The sequence below is a fragment of the Petaurus breviceps genome, unplaced genomic scaffold (genome assembly GCF_028583685.1).
Source record: "Petaurus breviceps papuanus isolate PSGF00001 unplaced genomic scaffold, PetGlider_PUasm1.0 90723, whole genome shotgun sequence".
NCBI lineage: Eukaryota > Metazoa > Chordata > Mammalia > Diprotodontia > Petauridae > Petaurus > Petaurus breviceps.
The window spans coordinates 2,340,669-2,357,727 of record NW_027187323.1 but is presented as its reverse complement, the minus strand read 5'-3'; the positions used below and the strand labels follow the sequence as shown (position 1 = coordinate 2,357,727).

General features: G+C 39.2%; 1 protein-coding gene across 11 annotated transcripts in view; it reads left to right on the top strand.

The window, feature by feature from the left end:
* LYPD6B (LY6/PLAUR domain containing 6B) overlaps positions 1–17,059 on the top strand; it is a 242,919-nt gene that overhangs the window by 44,089 nt on the left and 181,771 nt on the right. For 6 of the 11 annotated variants that reach the window (XM_069066724.1, XM_069066722.1, XM_069066720.1 and 3 more), the window contains exon 2: positions 3,372–3,458. The exons of the other annotated variants lie outside the window; for them this stretch is intronic. The gene's annotated coding sequence lies outside the window, so the exon portion shown is untranslated. The remainder of the gene's footprint in view (positions 1–3,371; positions 3,459–17,059) is intronic. 11 annotated transcript variants of the gene reach the window in all.

The window sequence follows — 17,059 nt, the reverse complement described above, 5'->3', positions numbered from 1 at the left end:
ATTTATAAGGGCTGTTTATTTTTATTTAAAAGGACTTCTAACTTCATGTTACATATGGTGCTTGCAACATTGTTGACATTCAAATGGTAGCCATTAATTGCCTTGAGATCTTCATATGTTCTAAGTAGAATGTTTTAATATTTAACACCATTTCTGAGGTTGCATAAAAAAGAAAAAGTTGTAGGTCTCTTGGTGCAGAATTAGTAAAGTGCTTCATTAATAAAGAATAGCAGCTATCTATGTGTGGCTATCTTAAATTCTGGGGTCACTTTCATAAATCTTTGCCGTGCTTATAAATTAATGTATTCAAGTTGTAATTCAACTGGGATCTCTCAAAGTACTGCCTGCCTGCCTAACTTATTTAATTTATGAGTGTCTTTTCTCCCTTTATACCAGCCCCATGGGTTTTTTGGGAGCTTAAGTTGTTTTTTTTTTCCTTAATAATTCTCTATAATAACTTTGAAGAGGGGAAACATCTGGTTCTGTCTTTTGAATTTTCCAAAGTTTATGTGTTAAAAGAGAAAATGTGAGCTATGGAAAAATGTTAGATTAAGAATGCTCTAGGAGTGACAACTGGCCAACTCTACACATCATTCCTTCTCAGTCAGTGTCAGGAAGCAAGCTGTGATCTTGATTGTAGATACATTCCTTAATATAACAAGTGCCAGGAATGTCTCTCTGAGCTGGGCTGGGGAGGATGTTTAGGACTAATAGCTTTTAGACTGGGTATGGCTGGCTTTAAACATGAGTGTTATCTGCTCTACTTTAAAATGCTTAACTTTAGCAGCTTCTATACGTAAATGAAGTCACAAAAAATAATTAACTTTGGCTTTTGCCTCCAATAAACATCACCTAGAAATATTTATGTGTGTATGTACACATGTATATATGTAGTACATACATAAATACACATGTGTGTACTTATACATGTATGCATGTGCTCAAACACATATTGTTTTAAGGTTTATAGAGTACTTTATAACTATTACCTTATTTGATGTTCACTACAACCCTGTGACGTAGATGCTATGATTATCCTCATGTTACAGATTAATGTTTAGTTTTATAAACATTTCAACACATAAGGATTGGGCATTTTTAGAAGATGAAATGGCTTCACACTCAAGGGAACTGAGGACACTTTCAGTGGTACCAAGGGAAAAGAATGGAACCGCTCTCCTTCCAGTGGAGAGAGACCAAATTGGCAAGTTCTTCTCAAGGTAGTTAATAGTCACCATGTAATCAGGTCACCGGAAAGCCTTGTCATATGAGTCAATGTGGATGTGGCCATAATTCAACCCTAACTTTCTACCTCATTGCCCATAGGAAATAAAAGATCCAGTGTGTGGAACTGTCTCATACCTAACTGCTTGACTGCACTTAGAGGTGCCTCTGTGAAGTATTGTTACGTTGGTGTGTGGAACAGATGCTACCAGGTGCTAAGCAGACAGCTGTCATGGTTCAGGAGGCAGCCAAGCCTCACTTTCTAAAGACCCACCCTTTAAAGGAATAATGGATTCTGCCTTCTATTTGTATGGAACTTTATAGTTATAAGGTGATTTAGGATTGTAGAGTTAATGCCAGAAGAGACTATATAGGGTGTTAAGTGAGACCTGAGAGGTTAAGTGGCTTGCCTAGGGTCACACAACTAGGACTGAACAGGATTTGAACCCTGCATGACAGCAAGTCCAGCACGTGTGACCCTCACAATGCCCCTATGGAGTAGGTATGGTGGATGGTAGTTTTCTCATTTACAGGGAAGGCAGAAATAGAATAGAAATAGATGTTCAAGGCCTTTTGCCTTTAAGTCTAGTGTGAGTCCCACTATACTATGTTTTCTTCCCCCTCCCATTACATATAAAAATAAATTTTTAACCTTCATTTTTAAAAATTGAGTTCCAAATTCTTTCCCCATCCTTACCCCTTCCCTGCAATTTAATACAAGTAAAAAATTTAATACGAGTATACATGTGCAGTCATGCAAAACATATTTCCAAAATTAGTCATGTTGTGAAAGAAAACACAGACCAAAAAAAATAAAACCATGAAAAAATAAAATGAAAAATAGTGTGCTTCGATCTTTATTCAAACTCCATAAATTCTTTCACTGGAGGTGGGTAGCATTTTTCCTCATGAGTCCTCTGAAATCGTCTTAGATCGTTGTATTGCTGAGAACAGCTAAGTCATTCAGAGTTGATCACTATTCATTATTGCTGTAACTCTGTACAATGTTCTCCTGGTTCTGCTCATTTCACTTTGTATCAGTTCATGGAAGTCTTTCTGAAATCATCCTGCTTGTCATCGTTTCTTATGGCACAAGAAGATTCCATTACAATCATATACCACAACTTATTTAGCCATTCCCCAATTGATGAGCATCCCCTCAGTTTCCAATTCTTTCCCACCACAAAAAGAGCTGCTATAAATATTTTTGTACAAATAGGTTCGTTTCTGTTTTGGGCTCTATTTGGGATACAGACCTAGTAATGGTGTTATTGGATGACAGGATATGCACGATTTTATAGCCCTTTGGATATAGTTCCAAATTGCTCTCCAGAATGGTTGGATCAGTTCACAACTCCAACAGTGCATTAGTGTTCCAATTTCCCCCTCCAACATTAGTAATTTTCCTTTTTCTCCAACATTTATCATTTTTCTTTTCTATCGTACCAGCCAATCTGATAGATATGAGGTGGTTTCTCAGAGTTGTTTTAATTTGCATTTCTCTAATCAGCAGTGATTTAGATCATTTTATCCTGACTTTAGATAGTTTTGAATAGCAATGACTTGTCTTATAAATTTGACTCTGTTCTCTACATACTTGAGAAATGAGGCCTTTATCAGAGATACTTGCTATAAAATTTCCCCCCAGTTTTCTGCTTTTCTTTTAATCTTGGTTGTATTAGTTTTGCTTACACAAAACCTTTTAAATTTAATATAATCAAAATTATTCATTTTGTATCTTGTAATGTTCTCTATTTCTTGTTTGGTCATAAATTCTTCTCTTATTCATAGACCTGACAGGTAAACTATTCCATGCTCCCCTTATTTTCTTATGGTATCACCCTTTTTGTCTAAGTCATGTACTTTATCTTGGTATATGGTCTAAGATGTTGGTCTGTTAAATTACTATGTTTTCAAAATAATAGAAAGTAAGAAAATTTTGGTCACTGGGGTAACCTTCAATTTGGGTGGTGTTTTTTCAAGTTTGAACCTGGTAAGAGAAATGTTCAGATTCACTAAAATTTCCCACTTTCATTCACTGTTAACATATTCCTGCCTCCTGTATTTTATCCTTATCCTGATTCCCTTCCCCCACAACTTTCTCTATCATCTGTTTATGCTTGTTTTTATTTTGTTTCATCTTCCAGAGACCCTCTTGGAATTATTGAATATACAAACCATTTCTCTGATACTTAGTAGTTGCATTGTCCCTGAAGAACAATATCAACAGAGAGGTAAGGGATCCAAAGCTAGAGATTGCATGTAAATGTATCTATCCTACTAGGCCTTTCCTTTGCCAGTCCCTAACTATTTTGGGCTTTTTACATAATTTGCGCTGTCTTGTAACTAACTGACTCTTTTAGGGATTAGTGATAATTTTTCATTGGGTGAATTGTTTACAGCAACTGAATGGTTGCTCAGTTTTGTTTCCTTAAGAAATGGGGATGGCGGGGTGGCCAGGTAGCACAGCAAGTAAGAGCACCGGCTCCAGTGTTGGGATGATCTGGGATTGAATCCCGGGCTCAGACACTTAGCACCCACTCAGAAACACCTGGCCATGTAACCTTGAGCAAGTTACTTAACCCTGATTGCTTTAAAAAAAAAAAGAAATGGGGGTGGGGAAGTGTGTGTGTGTGTGTGTGTGTGTGTGTGTGTGTGTGTGTGAGAAAGAGAGAGAGAGAGAGAGAGAGAGAGAGAGAGAGAGTAAGCAATCAGAAATGAAATTGGAGGAATTCTGGTCAGTTGTTTAAATTTGCTTAATCTAATTATCAACAAACTTGAGTACGTTAATCATCAAGTTTTTGACTGATATCTAGTGGGTGATAATGTGGTTGCTTCTAATGATGAAGCCATGACAATTGGTTTTTATAATTATGCTGTGTGTGTGCGTACATATATATGTAAGCACATATTTAAAGTGGATCAAGGTGGAGAAAAAATGGTTGTCCCCCTTTAAGAAAGATGTTGATCTGAGCATGTTTTGTTTTCAATTAACACTTATTTTCTTTCTTATTCCCTATCAGTTTAAAAGGAAAGAAAAACAAGAACAATAAAGCCTTGTTACAAATTTGAATAGTCAAGTAAAGCAAATTCCTACATTAGCCTTGACCAAAAAGATGTCTTAGTTTGTATATTTTTAGTTCATTACCTATCAAGAGGTAAAAAGCATATGCCTCATATACCTTACCACATCATCATTCCTCTGGAATGTGGTTGGTCATTGTATTGATCCTAAGTTCTTTAGTCTTTCAAAGTTGTTTTATTTTTACAATGCTGTTATTGGATAAATTGGTTTTCTGGTTCTACTCTCTTTATTTTGATTCAGTTCACACAAGTCCTCCTATATTTCTCTGAACCTGTATCCCTTATCATTTCTTTTTTGGGGGGGGGATTGAAGGGGAGGGGGAAAGGTAGGGCAGTTGGGGTTAAGTGATTTGCCCTAGGTCACACGGCTAGTTTTTGTGTTGTGTCCAAGGCCGAATTTGAACTCAGGTCCTCTTGACTCCAGGGCGGTGCTCTATTCATTGTACCACCTAGCTGCCCCCCGCTTATCATTTTTTATAATAGAATCATATTCTGTGACATTCATATGCTATATTTATTCAGCTATTCCACAATTCATAGGCACCCTCTTAGTTTCCAGGGTTTTGGTTTTTTTTTTGCTACTATAAACTAGAAATATGTTTTTATATATATATATATGTCTCTTTTTCCTTTTTCTTTGATCTTTTTGGGGGATAATCTAGTAGAGGTGTTGATGGATCAAAGGATATGTACAGTTTAGTGACATTTTGGGCATAGTTCCAAATTGCTTTTCAGAATGGTTGGATCAGTCCATAACTCCCATCAACAATACACTAATATGCTTGTTTTCTTGAAGTCCCTTCACCCATTCTCATTTTGCCTTTTTTTTTTTCATTTTTGCCAGTTGATGGGTATGAGGTGGAACTTCAGAGTTGCTTTAACTTTATTTCTTTAGTTATGAATGATTCAGAGCATTTTTTCATATGGCTACTGATAGCTTGGGTGACTTCCTTTGAAAACTAACAGCTTGTTTGTATCTTCTGATGATTTATCAATTGGAAATGGCTCTTATTTCTTATGAGTATAAATCATTCCTTTATATATCATGGAAATGAGACTCTTATCAGAGAAATTTGCTCTAAAGTTTCTTTTCCTCAGTTAATTCTTTTCCCTTCTAACTTTAGCTACATGTTTGTATCATCTTGTCATGCAGATTTAGCAAGTTCCATTTCCTCTTTATCCTTTTTCTATTACCTTACTTCCTTTCAGTAGCTCTTCTGTTTTCTCTCATCACACTCGGAATGGAACCAATCTATCCCAGGTCCTCAGATTTTCTTATTTAACTCTGTTAGTACCCTTTGATGACTTTGAAGTTATTAAAGAGACATTTGTTTCTTCTCTTCCATTAGAATGTTACCACTACATAATCATAAGTTTACTTTTGTAGGTTCCTCCTGGCTCTTGAGTTTCCATTTCAAAGTTCCTGCTCAGTTCCTTTCTTTTCATCAGTATTTGCAAGTCCTCTATTCTGCTAAAGGTTCATTTTTTTTTCTCCTTTTGGAGAATTGTAACTCAGTTTGTCAGGGTGTAGGTTACTCTTGATTGCAAACTTACGCCTTTTGCCTTTTGCAATATTGTATTGAATCCCAACTAGAAGCTGTGATCCTGATTGTAGTTTGTCAGTACTTAATGTATTCCTGGGTTTTTACAATATATTTTTTTTCTTTTACTTGTGAGCTTTGGATTTCACCTGTACATTTCTGGGACTTCTTTTGTTTTTTTTTTCAGGATGTGACTGGCAGATTTTTTATATCTTCATTTTGCTCCCTGCTTCTAATATATCTGGGTAGTTTTCATTTGTGATTTCTTGAAATATATTATCCATGCATTTTTTAAAATTTTGGTTTTCAAGGAGTTAATGTTTCTTACATTATTACTCCTTGACCTGTTTTCCAGGTCAGTTGTCTTCAATATCTGATATCTTAGATTGTCTTTTTTAATACTTGATTTTGTTATATTTTTGGTGGAGTCATTTCTGTGTGGTCTATTATGGTTTTCAGGGAGTCCATTACTTACGTGAGATTTTTCTTTTTCTTGTAAGATTCTTATTCTCCTTATAAATCTTTCTTCCAGAGATTTTCTTTCATTTTTTTTTAATCTCTCATTTGATTTCTCCTAAGTTTTTATGTAGCATTTGTGGAAAATCAGGGTTTTTTTTTTCCCCCTTAAGCCACTTCCTCATTGTTACAGGTCTCTTTTTTACAGGTATATAGGTCCATGATAATTATTTTTACTGGGTGGCGGTTTCAATTTACTCATACCTTCAACTTTAATTCCTTCATTGGGGCTTTGTGCCAGAGGTAGGCTCTGCCCCCTATTACACTTCTAGGTGAGGTAAGCCCTGCTTGGTCTCACTTTGGGTGCCTTCAGTCTTCTAAGTTCCTTGGCTGCCACATGGGGCAAGGGGCTAAGGCTATAGAATCATGCATGGTAACAGTGCTTCTGCTTGCCCTCAACACAGTTCTTTTGGGAGAATTAGAATAAAGACTCCTGTGGAACTACTACATATAGTCTGAGCTTAATGTGCATTGTTTCAAACCCACTTAGTATGGTGTTGTGATGGTAGGTGGGGCAGCATGGGAGAATATTTATTAACACAATCAAATTTCCCTTGTCCAAATTAGGCTTTCTGACATCTTTAATCTCTCCATTTAGTTAACCACTTAGTGTTTTACCTTCTTGGCTTGGTTAATGCTGCCCAGGATAATTACCTAGAGCAGCATAGGAGCCAAGTATAAAATCCAAGTGACGCAAACAACGCCCGTACTCCTTCTTGTGATAGCTCCTGCTCCCATCTAAGCAATGTGGGAAAACTAACATTGACCTATGACTGACTGTACATAAATGACATCTCTACTAAATATTTGTCTTGTTGTGTGATGGAGCCTAAATGAAAAATTATTTCCCTAAGCAGACTGCCAATTCTGAATATTATATATAATAGCATATTATACCACTTAATTTGAACATTGGAGGTTTAGTAATGATCTCTTGAATAAAGAAGGGATCAAGCAACAACAAGCCAAAGTACTATAGATTTGTTAACTGAAGGAATTCCCAGGCTTTGGGTTTTCTTGGAGATTTCCATGAGTAGTCACAAGGTACCAAGGTAGTGGTTAACTAAATGGAGAGATTAAGAGCCTTGTGCATTCTTGTTGTTCAGTCATTTCAATTGTATCCTATTCTCAGTGCCTCCATTTGGGGTTTTCTTGGCAGAAATATCGAGTAGTTTGCCATTTCCTTCTTTTTTTTTTTTTTTTAAGCAATTGGGGTTAAGTAACTTGCTCAAGGTTACACGGCCAGTTATTTCTGGGTGTGGTGCTGAGTGTCTGAGCCTGGGATTTGATCTCCAGGTCATCCCAACACTGGAACCGGTGCTCTTACTCGCTGAGCCACCTGGCCGCCCCTAAGCAATTGGGGTTAAGTAACTTGCTCAAGGTTACACGGCCAGGTGTTTCTGGGTGGGTGCTAAGTGTCTGAGCCCGGGATTCGATCTCCAGGTCTTCTCAACACTGGAGCCGGTGCTCTTACTTGCTGTGCTACCTGGCCGCCCCTGCCATTTCCTTCTCCAGTTCATTTTATAGATGAGGAAACTGAGGCAAATAGGGTTAAGTGACTTGTCCAGGGTTACACAGCTATTCTAAGACCAGATTTGAGCCCAGGAAGATGAGTCTTCCTAACTCCAGGTCCCGTGCTCTCTCTGTTGCAACACCTAGCTACCCGCTTTGTGCATTCTAGACATTTAATAAATTGAATTGATGATAAAGAATAATTGGGCAAAGGGAATTCCCAAAACAGGCATTAAAAACGTTGGATTTGGGGAAATACAGTGACTAGTATGAGATGACATTTATATTTCTCATTTCTATAGCATTTTGTTTCTTTGGGGTGAATTGCTAGGCTGATCCCTTTTGAGTTGTTGTCTGTCTCAGCGAAGAGATCCTGTTGTATTAGAGGGGTTGGTTGATGCAATCAGCAAAATGTCACCTGCTGAAAGGGGCATCTGAAAATCCTCAGCATATGTAGGGCATCCCTCTTCCATTTGGACCTTGCACAGGATAGCCTCTATGATAAGGGGTAAATACTTCTGACATATGTCCAGTTTTATACATCATCCCATATTGTTACCAGAGGGACATTGAATGGCATTATCTCTATGTTATAGAGATGTATATACCATGTATGCTTGATAGGTAACCTCTTAGAGAAAAGTGTTTAAGGTTGAGTTTTCATGTACGAAGTCAACAAACACCGGAGAATCTTATGTTCTTAGCACCTTTTAGTTATAACTTAGCTCTGGTAGTGGTAGTTATGCTTCTTTATCATGTGTAAATTTAATTTCTTTTCTTTATGAAATAGCCTCATTCTCAGTGGTGATGACAGTGAAGGTGACTTAGCTGGGGACCATAAACATTTTCATCTTGAGGGATTTGAATGGTGGTGGGACATTGGTTTCTAGCAGTCAGTTCCTGAGCATTTCTACCACACTTAAATGGCCTGGACTTTTAGCTACCAGTTGGTAAAACATAGGTTCTTTGTTTTAGTTAGCTTGGGTCTCCCCATCTCACATAGACTGAAAGTTCAGCCGCCACTCATTGGACTGCTGTTTGGTACAGAATCCTTGACCCATTCTTTCTAGCCTGAGCCAGTTCACCCCTTCTCAGGCAGCCTGGTGACCCCCTTGCCTCTGGGGCTCATCATATTAGTACAGCCATACAAAAAAGCTTTAGTGCTATTGCTGCTCAGAACCCTGGAGCACAAATGAACCAGTAGTCTCAGCATCCCCAGTAGAAGGATAGGTGTGGGCAACACCACTCCTGGCTACTTTGTTGTTATAGTATAATAGTAAATCATGAAAGTTTCTAGTCTTAGAGATCTGTGAAGTGACCCACTGCAGGAAAGAAGTAACCCGTTTTGTTTGAATGGGTTACCAAGCACTGAATAGGCTGTAAGGGTTGAAACTTGGCAAAAATTGTTAGAACACTTTGGACAGTCTCCAAATGATCAGTGGACCATAACAAAACACACATGATTGAATGAAGTCAATGCATGTTCATCTCTGATATTCCTTGTTTTCTCTGCCAAGGGGAATGTTCTTGACTTTGCAAAGAATAGAACAAAAATGTTTGACAGAGTTAAAACCCAGTATTGGCACACCTTTGGGCTCACCACCTTCCATTTCACACTAAAGGTTAGACCCCCAGGAAGATAGCTGACTATCTCTGGTTCTAGGTACTCCGTGGCTCCACAGTCTAAAAACCAGCTCACAAGCCCTCACCAGTGTGGTTACCTTTCAATAGTCAGATGGATATAATTAGTCCAGAGCAAATTCATTCACTGGGAGAGCACAGTGATGGAATATCATCTCCCAAAACTTAGGGGGCAGTGGATAGAGTGCTGAGCCTAGAGGCAATAAGACCTGAGTTCACATCCAGCCTCAGACACTTACCTGTGTGATCCTGGGCATGTCACATTTCCTGTTTTCCTCAGTTTCCTCAACTGCAAAATGGGGGTAATAAAAGCACCTGCCTTGAAAGATTGTTGTGAGGATCCAATGAGATAATATTTGTAAAGTTCTTAGCATAGTACTTGGCCTGTAGTGATATATAAAGTGTTTATTCCTTTCCCTTCCCCTTCCTCTCTCAGAAGTACACATAACAGGGGTGGCTATGTGGTGCAGTGAACAGAGCACCGGCCCTGGACTCAGGAGGACCTGAGTTCAAATCTGGCCTCAGACACTTAACACTTACTAGCTGTGTGACCTTGGGCAAGTCACTTAACCCCAGTTGCCCTCCAAAAAGAAAAAAAGTACACATAGCATTATGTGGGGAAGTAGTTACAAGTAGAGATGTGCAGGAACAAGTAGGGAACACATCTTCTACCATTTGCAGCTCCACTGAATGCTGGCAGATGCTTGCCAATTGATTCTGCCATTGCTGATGGCAATGGAGAAAAGAAAATCCCTCCCTCTTTGGCTACCCCTCTGCTTTAAGCATCCCTAATACTTGACTAGCACAACTCTCTGGGAAGCTCTGTGGCTAGCAGTATTGGCTCCTCCACTTTTAAATGCAGCAGGAAACTCTCTTCCCCTCCTGCACCATGTCAATGAGTAGGTGGAGAAAAGGACTCTAGGGCAGTCTGGTAGGAGCAACTTCTGTTAGGGCTAGTGTTTTCCTCAAAAGGCCTGGGCAGCTGTCCTTGAGACTCAATTAGTTAATGAGATGAAGGATGGGGCCCTTGAGTTGTTTTGTTCCTCTAGGGAGAAAGGAAGGAAGGAGGGAGGAAGGGAGGGAGGAAAGGAGGAAGGAGGGGAGGAAGAAAAGGAAGGAAGAAAGAAGGACAGAAGGAAGGAAAGAAAGAAAGAAAGGAAGGAAGGAAGGAAGGAAGGAAGGAAGGAAGGAAGGAAGGAAGGCCAGTTCACAAAAAATCATTGTCCTTCAGACTTGATAAATATCCCCCATTGCCTTGCTAGTCAACATACTATTCTAACCAGAGACATTTCTGAATGGAAATGAAGGAGGCTGCTCCTACCTGAACCTGTATTATATCCTTGCTAATAACCTTTCCGTGATACTGTTAAGTAGCTTCTTTTCGTGTTAAATTTTGTTCAGTCCAAACCTGAATCACCACCCTGGTCTGACCTAATCCACCACTGCAAGACCCATTTATTCATATGAAAATGGGCCACTCAATATGTCCTGACTCAACATTTGTCACTGTTACTAGATCCCCTTATATCTCTTAATTTCATCAAGTAGATTAGGGAAACTCAATCAGGGGACTTCGGATGACTGATAACTGCCCTCCTGATATCAAGATAACTGAGGAAATGGTAACAAATGACTGAGCAGTCCTCAGTAAATTCAGGTCACCAGGCTCAGATGAACCAAATTCCCAAGGCACTGAATTGACTTCAGAGATATTGGAGAAATTATGGAGAAGCAGAGATGTTGTGAAATAATGCAAAGGGGTTCCAGTTTTCAAAAAAAGAGAAGGTAGAGTATTCAAACTATAGGCCCCCTGTACCTGATTTGAATTCCTCGAAAATTCTAGAATGCATTTTAAAGGACTGGTTAGCCAGTATTTAAAAAGGCAAGTGATGGTTGCTTAAAGTCAGTGTGACTTCATCAAAAACTGTTTGACATTAGGAAAAAAAAAAAAAAACTCCAAACGTTTTTTTAATATCCTAACAATCTGAGGTGTTTTAAAGCTCAAAGACCTTTAGTCTTTAGTGAAATGGGCTACCTCAGGGTGATGGGGTTCCTCTCTGAAAGTCTCCAAGTAGAGACTGAATGGCTACTTTGGGATGATTTGGAGGAATGATTCTTATTCAGGTGTACAGTTTGAAACAGAGAACCTCTAAGTTCCCTTCTAGGTCTGTGAAATTGTAATCATTAAATCAAATTGACTAGAATAATCTTTTTAAAGTCTTTTAAAAGAAGATCGTGCGAGCCACTTGTTAATTGTGAAAGAATATCTTATTCCTTCATAGTGGGTTTTTTAAAGGGGTCAGAGAAGGTCTATGGTAAAAATATTAATATCATATCATAAGTATTTTAAAAACTATAGTGGAAATAGAGTGACCTTTAAAATACAGGTATGTATTGTATGTAGGAATCAGAAGACCCACGTTCCTATTCCAGATCTAACACTGGTTACTTTGTGACATTGGGCATGTGACTTTACCTTTTGCATTGCAATTTTATCACCTCCAAAGTGAGGGAGTTAGGGCACATAGGTGATTCAGTGGAATAGAATGCCAGGCCTGGAATCAGGAAGACTCATCTTCATGAGTTCAAATCCAACCTCAGACACTTACTAGCTGTGTGACCCTGAGCAAGTCACTTAATCCTGTTTGCCTCAGTTTCCTCATCTATAAAATGAACTTGAGAAGGAAATGGCAAAGCATTCCAGTATCTTTGCCAAGAAAACCCCAGATGGGGTCACGAAGAGCCAGATATGACTGAAAAACAACTGAACAACAACAAGAAGGATGTCTGGGGTCCATCCCAGTCCTGTGACTCATCCCCATCTAAGGCAGAAGTAGGGAATCTTCAATTTTGCCATTTGTGGTCAGAGATGTCCAGGAAGTAGCTCTCTTAACAGGTTGTAAATTAAAAAGAGTTGGAAAGGAAGAATAATAGACTGAGGACACTAAGTCTAAAGTGTGCCAGGTTTGGGGAATGTAGTTGGATGGTGGGGGGAGTAGTGATGATGGCCAAAGTCTAAGATAAGGGAATATCCAGGATACTTTACTAAAGAGTATGTGCTCTAGGCCAGGGAGAGCTCCACACAGCTGTACAGAATTCAAGAGTTAGAAGGACCAGTCTATTCCTGATCTGATGGGTCACCTCTCACCAAAGTGGTCATCCAGCCTGTGCTGAAGACCTGGTGGGGCAGCCCATTCCACTTTTTTTGGCTCTAATGAGCAGCATCCTTTGGAGCACTCTATAAGACTCATACCAATCCTTAAGTGTCAGGCAGATAGTTGTTTGCACAGTGCTGTGGGGAGGGTGGCTCTCCCTGTGGGGGAAAAGGAGTAGGGTGGATGAAAATCTCTGTGGGGCATATACTACCATGCAGTTTCCTCATTCTTTCAATATACATGCAAGAATGCAACATTAGCATACAGCATATATACTTTAGCATATGTACTACCTATATACCACAATTTTAAAAGGAAAAATTGAAGACATCAAGTGCCCAAAACCTCACTGTCAGGTTCAGTAAGATTTTTAGGAGTGTTTTTCCCCCTAAATGGAGAAGTAGAAATAAAAAGAAATTAATTGATGATTAGAGGAAACCTCATTTCTTCAGGAATCAGAAAGGAGATGAAAAGATGGTAGCACAGGTAAAAATAGAATTAACTAGTCAGAAAGGCTATATCCCTAGAGGTCAGGGCCTGATGCAGACTGTGATAGGTTCTTTTGGGGTTTGAAAACCTGTGGAATTGAATGTTTTAGGCCCGAGTTGAATTAATTCAGTAATGTAGAACTATGCATATATATTGTGCCTCAGATGTATCTGGTTTGTGCCTTAGAAGTCCCTGCCACTGAAGTGTTTAGCTGTGTCACCAGTTTGTGTAGGCTGGACTACTTAAGAAAAGGTTTTGTCACAGGACAGGGGGAAGACTGAGACAACAGAGGGGCAGATTTCAATAGGAGAAAATTATGGCAGCATTTAAGAAGCAGGGAGTATTGAGACAGGGACCTACACCCTGTTTATTTTCATAGTCCATTATAATGCCTTTAGATTATTACTGTCAGCCAATGGATTCTTAAGCCCAAATGAATGCCTTCATGCACAAGTTCTTCGTTGGAAATGAAGGATTACTCACCAGCTTCTGTGTCATAGACTCTGTGAAATCTGTTCTGAGTAAGGCCTTCACAGATTATTGCTTTCCCTCCCCACCACAATGATTATGTTCATAGCCAGATTTCTTAGGACGTGCCTCTCTATAGGTAGGTAAGTCCTCAGACAACTGTAATGGGAATGGTGATTTGAAGATCTTCCCCGCTCCCTAATAAACCGAGGGGGGAGTTTGAAGACCTCCCCTGCTTTGAAAGTAAACTCCACCCCCTAATAGGCTGAATGTAGTCACATGGAGCCTGTGTTGGGAGGAGCTTGCTGAAGAGAAGCAGAGCCACAGGAAGCTGGTAGTCAGAGCTAGCCAGAGGGTGGGGGAGAGAGGAGTTCAGACAAGGAGTCAGATAGGCTCGTGAGTAGATATTAATCTTGTGTTGGTTTGTGGGAAGGCTGAAGGTTGCTGTGGCTCTCAGTGTTATGGTTTCTGAATATCTTTGGTACTATGATGGAATCAACTTACTGGTTTTGGGATTTGGTTTTCTGGAGTCTAAATAAATGCTTCAGTTCTATCCCCTATCTGGGCATTTTGGTACATTTTGCAATGGAATGTCATGCTATACTTATAGTCACGGTCTTTATTGTGCTTGTGGGCACTGTAAATATTGCATTGGCACTACAGCAACAAAGACATAGTCTTATCACCAGGCCCATATTCAAAGGGGACCTGTCACAATTTGTGCTTTTTTGGCCTAGATTTTGAGAATCCTTAAGTCATCCTGAGAATCACAGGAATAAGACTTTGGTGAGATGTCTCTATATAGCAGTCCAGCATGTACTCTAAGACTTTCATTAAATGACCTTTAAAATTCATGTTCTGTAGGCGGATTGATCTCAGGTCCTATAATTTTTGTTTTTCAATGCCTTATTCTAGCCATTGGATTCTAATTTGTACTTTCTCTAGAAACTGTTCCACATTCATTGTCACTCATTGAGTCTTGAGCAATGAATAAATAATAATTTACACTTATGTAATCTTTAAGGTTTACTTAAAGGTATTTTTCTTCTAGCTGCCTTGTAAGGTAGGATAGTTAATCTAAGTATTATTTCTGTCATACAGTGGAGGAAAATGAAGCTCATTGAGGTGAAATAAATGATTTACACAAGATCACAGAGCTCTGGTTTGAACCCAGGTTTTTCCCCAGTCCAAGGCCTATATATTTTCCATTATACCATGCTGTATCACATGGATATAGCAGGAGGGGAGGAGGGTTCATAGGGCTGAGAATGAAGCTATTCTTTTGCCCACTTCTCTCTCTCTCATATTCCAATTTACACATTTGGGTGCCATCCCTTCTACCATGGCTCTTAACAGCTTGTGGTCCGCTGTGGTATTTAGGGTCTTTTATTTCCCGCAGGGGAGATCTTTACATATCTTGTGATCCTGCGGCTTATTTTTCATTTCCATGGATACCTTCTTGCATTGGGCTTTGTTGAACTCAAGTGTTTTTTTCTTTCCACTTCTCCACTTTAGGAAGGTCACTTTGAATTCTAAGGTCATCTCCATGCCATCAACATCCTTTAGGTTGGTGTCATTTTACTAAACTGGTTTCCTTACCCTTCAATGGATTCTACCACATTGAGGATTAATTGAATGCTTGTCCTACAGCAGCACCTTCACCACCCCATTCACTAAAAGAGCCAGGGGTTTCTTTGATTGTTCTTTTGTTCCTCATGTGTTTAAATGGAGAATCAATTTGCTTCATCAATCCAAGTGATATTTCACAAACCATTGTCAAATGATACAAAGGTGTGCAATTCAAGAGACTCATATCTACAGAAAATAGGAAAATAATGATCTGCTTAATTTTAATAGTGACTCTTTTTTTGCCCTTGAAATGTGCATATGAATGAGTAGACATAATGAATGTCGCAAAGAGCAAAGTGTATTTTACTGCCTAACAAGGATTGGAGTGCCAGCCAGCACGTAATTTCAATACAATAAAGCTGACTGAGTTGGGTTTTGATACAGCGAATGAACTGGCTATGGTGTCCATAAGAGGAAATTGAATAGAGCCTTGTCACTAGACCCCTAGAATGCCAGAGAAAATTATGTCATTCTTGAGAAATGTTTGCCTGTAAAGATTACAGACCCTAAATTCCCAGAGTGCTGACTGCAAAAGAATGGAGAGAACACCAACTTGCTAGGCAAGGAGACTCTTTCCCTGTGGTTAACCACTTGGGGATTATGTGCTGAGTTTGGGGCCTATTACAGCCAGTGAACAATGAGTACATTTCACAATCAGGTTTAATTCCCATGAAATTGATATTTTTTGTGACTGTTCCTAGCTTTCAAAGGGGTCCTTAAGAGATGGAGGGATTGTATTAACCACATATTCCAAAATAACTTATTGGAACAATAGGAACATAGTCGCTTAATCTTCTTTTCTTATTCTGGTTTATCCTGTGGTTTTTTTTTCTTTTAAATACCTAAGTATTATTTGTCTCTGGAGGTCCTGGCATGGAGATCACAGCCAATGTGACAAAAAACACTTACCTTACTTTTTAAATCATTGTAGGCAAACCAGTGCGATCAAGTGGGTTGATACATCTGATTAGAGAGATTGACATTCTGCTCACCATGAACCAGGCATGATACTCAGTGTTCTGGTATGACTGGGTCTCCTTCCCTAGAGGAGTGTTTACTTAAGCACATAGTAGTTATCAGTGGCGACTTGTACTGATTTGGGTGGTCTTAATGGAAACTATTTACTCAGCTGGCTAATTATTGTTCCATGTTAAGTGGAATTTGCACTGGTTGAATCGTACTTGCATGTTCAATGGGGGTGGGGGAATGAAGGAATACCAGGAGATCCAGGCCTTTTTGTGACCCCTCAGGTAACCACCAGATTTTCCTCTTGTTAAATATATCATGCTACAGTTTGAAATTTTATCAGCTATTGGTTAATGAGTGGGAAAATCATTTGAGATACAGAGAGCAAATTTAGCCCCTTGGGTTAAATATTACCTCGTTTCTAATTCAGGTCATGATTTTGGATCCCAAGCTAGAGTCCTGAGCCACAGTAATCATTACTTAATATTAATATGGAAATGAGTTTGCCCTGTTACAAGTCCCAGAATCAATCAGTAAGTAATTATGATAATCAGTCCTAAAGATGCTATGAAAGTGTGGTACTTTCTAGGTGGTAATTAAACTTCCCAGAATCCCTGGGTGGTTGATTTGGGGGCAGAGGGTTGGGGTGGTGAATGTTTCCTCCTTCTGTCGTGCAGGTGGCAAAACATAGACAGCAAATCACTGACAAGGATTTTTTGGCAAAAGTAGAAATGGAACCTCTGAAGTGGGGAAAAGGATGAGCCAAGGTGAACATCTTTAAGGAGAGGATGTCAGAGAAGAAAAGACAGCTCAGTGGCTCCTATGTTTCATTCC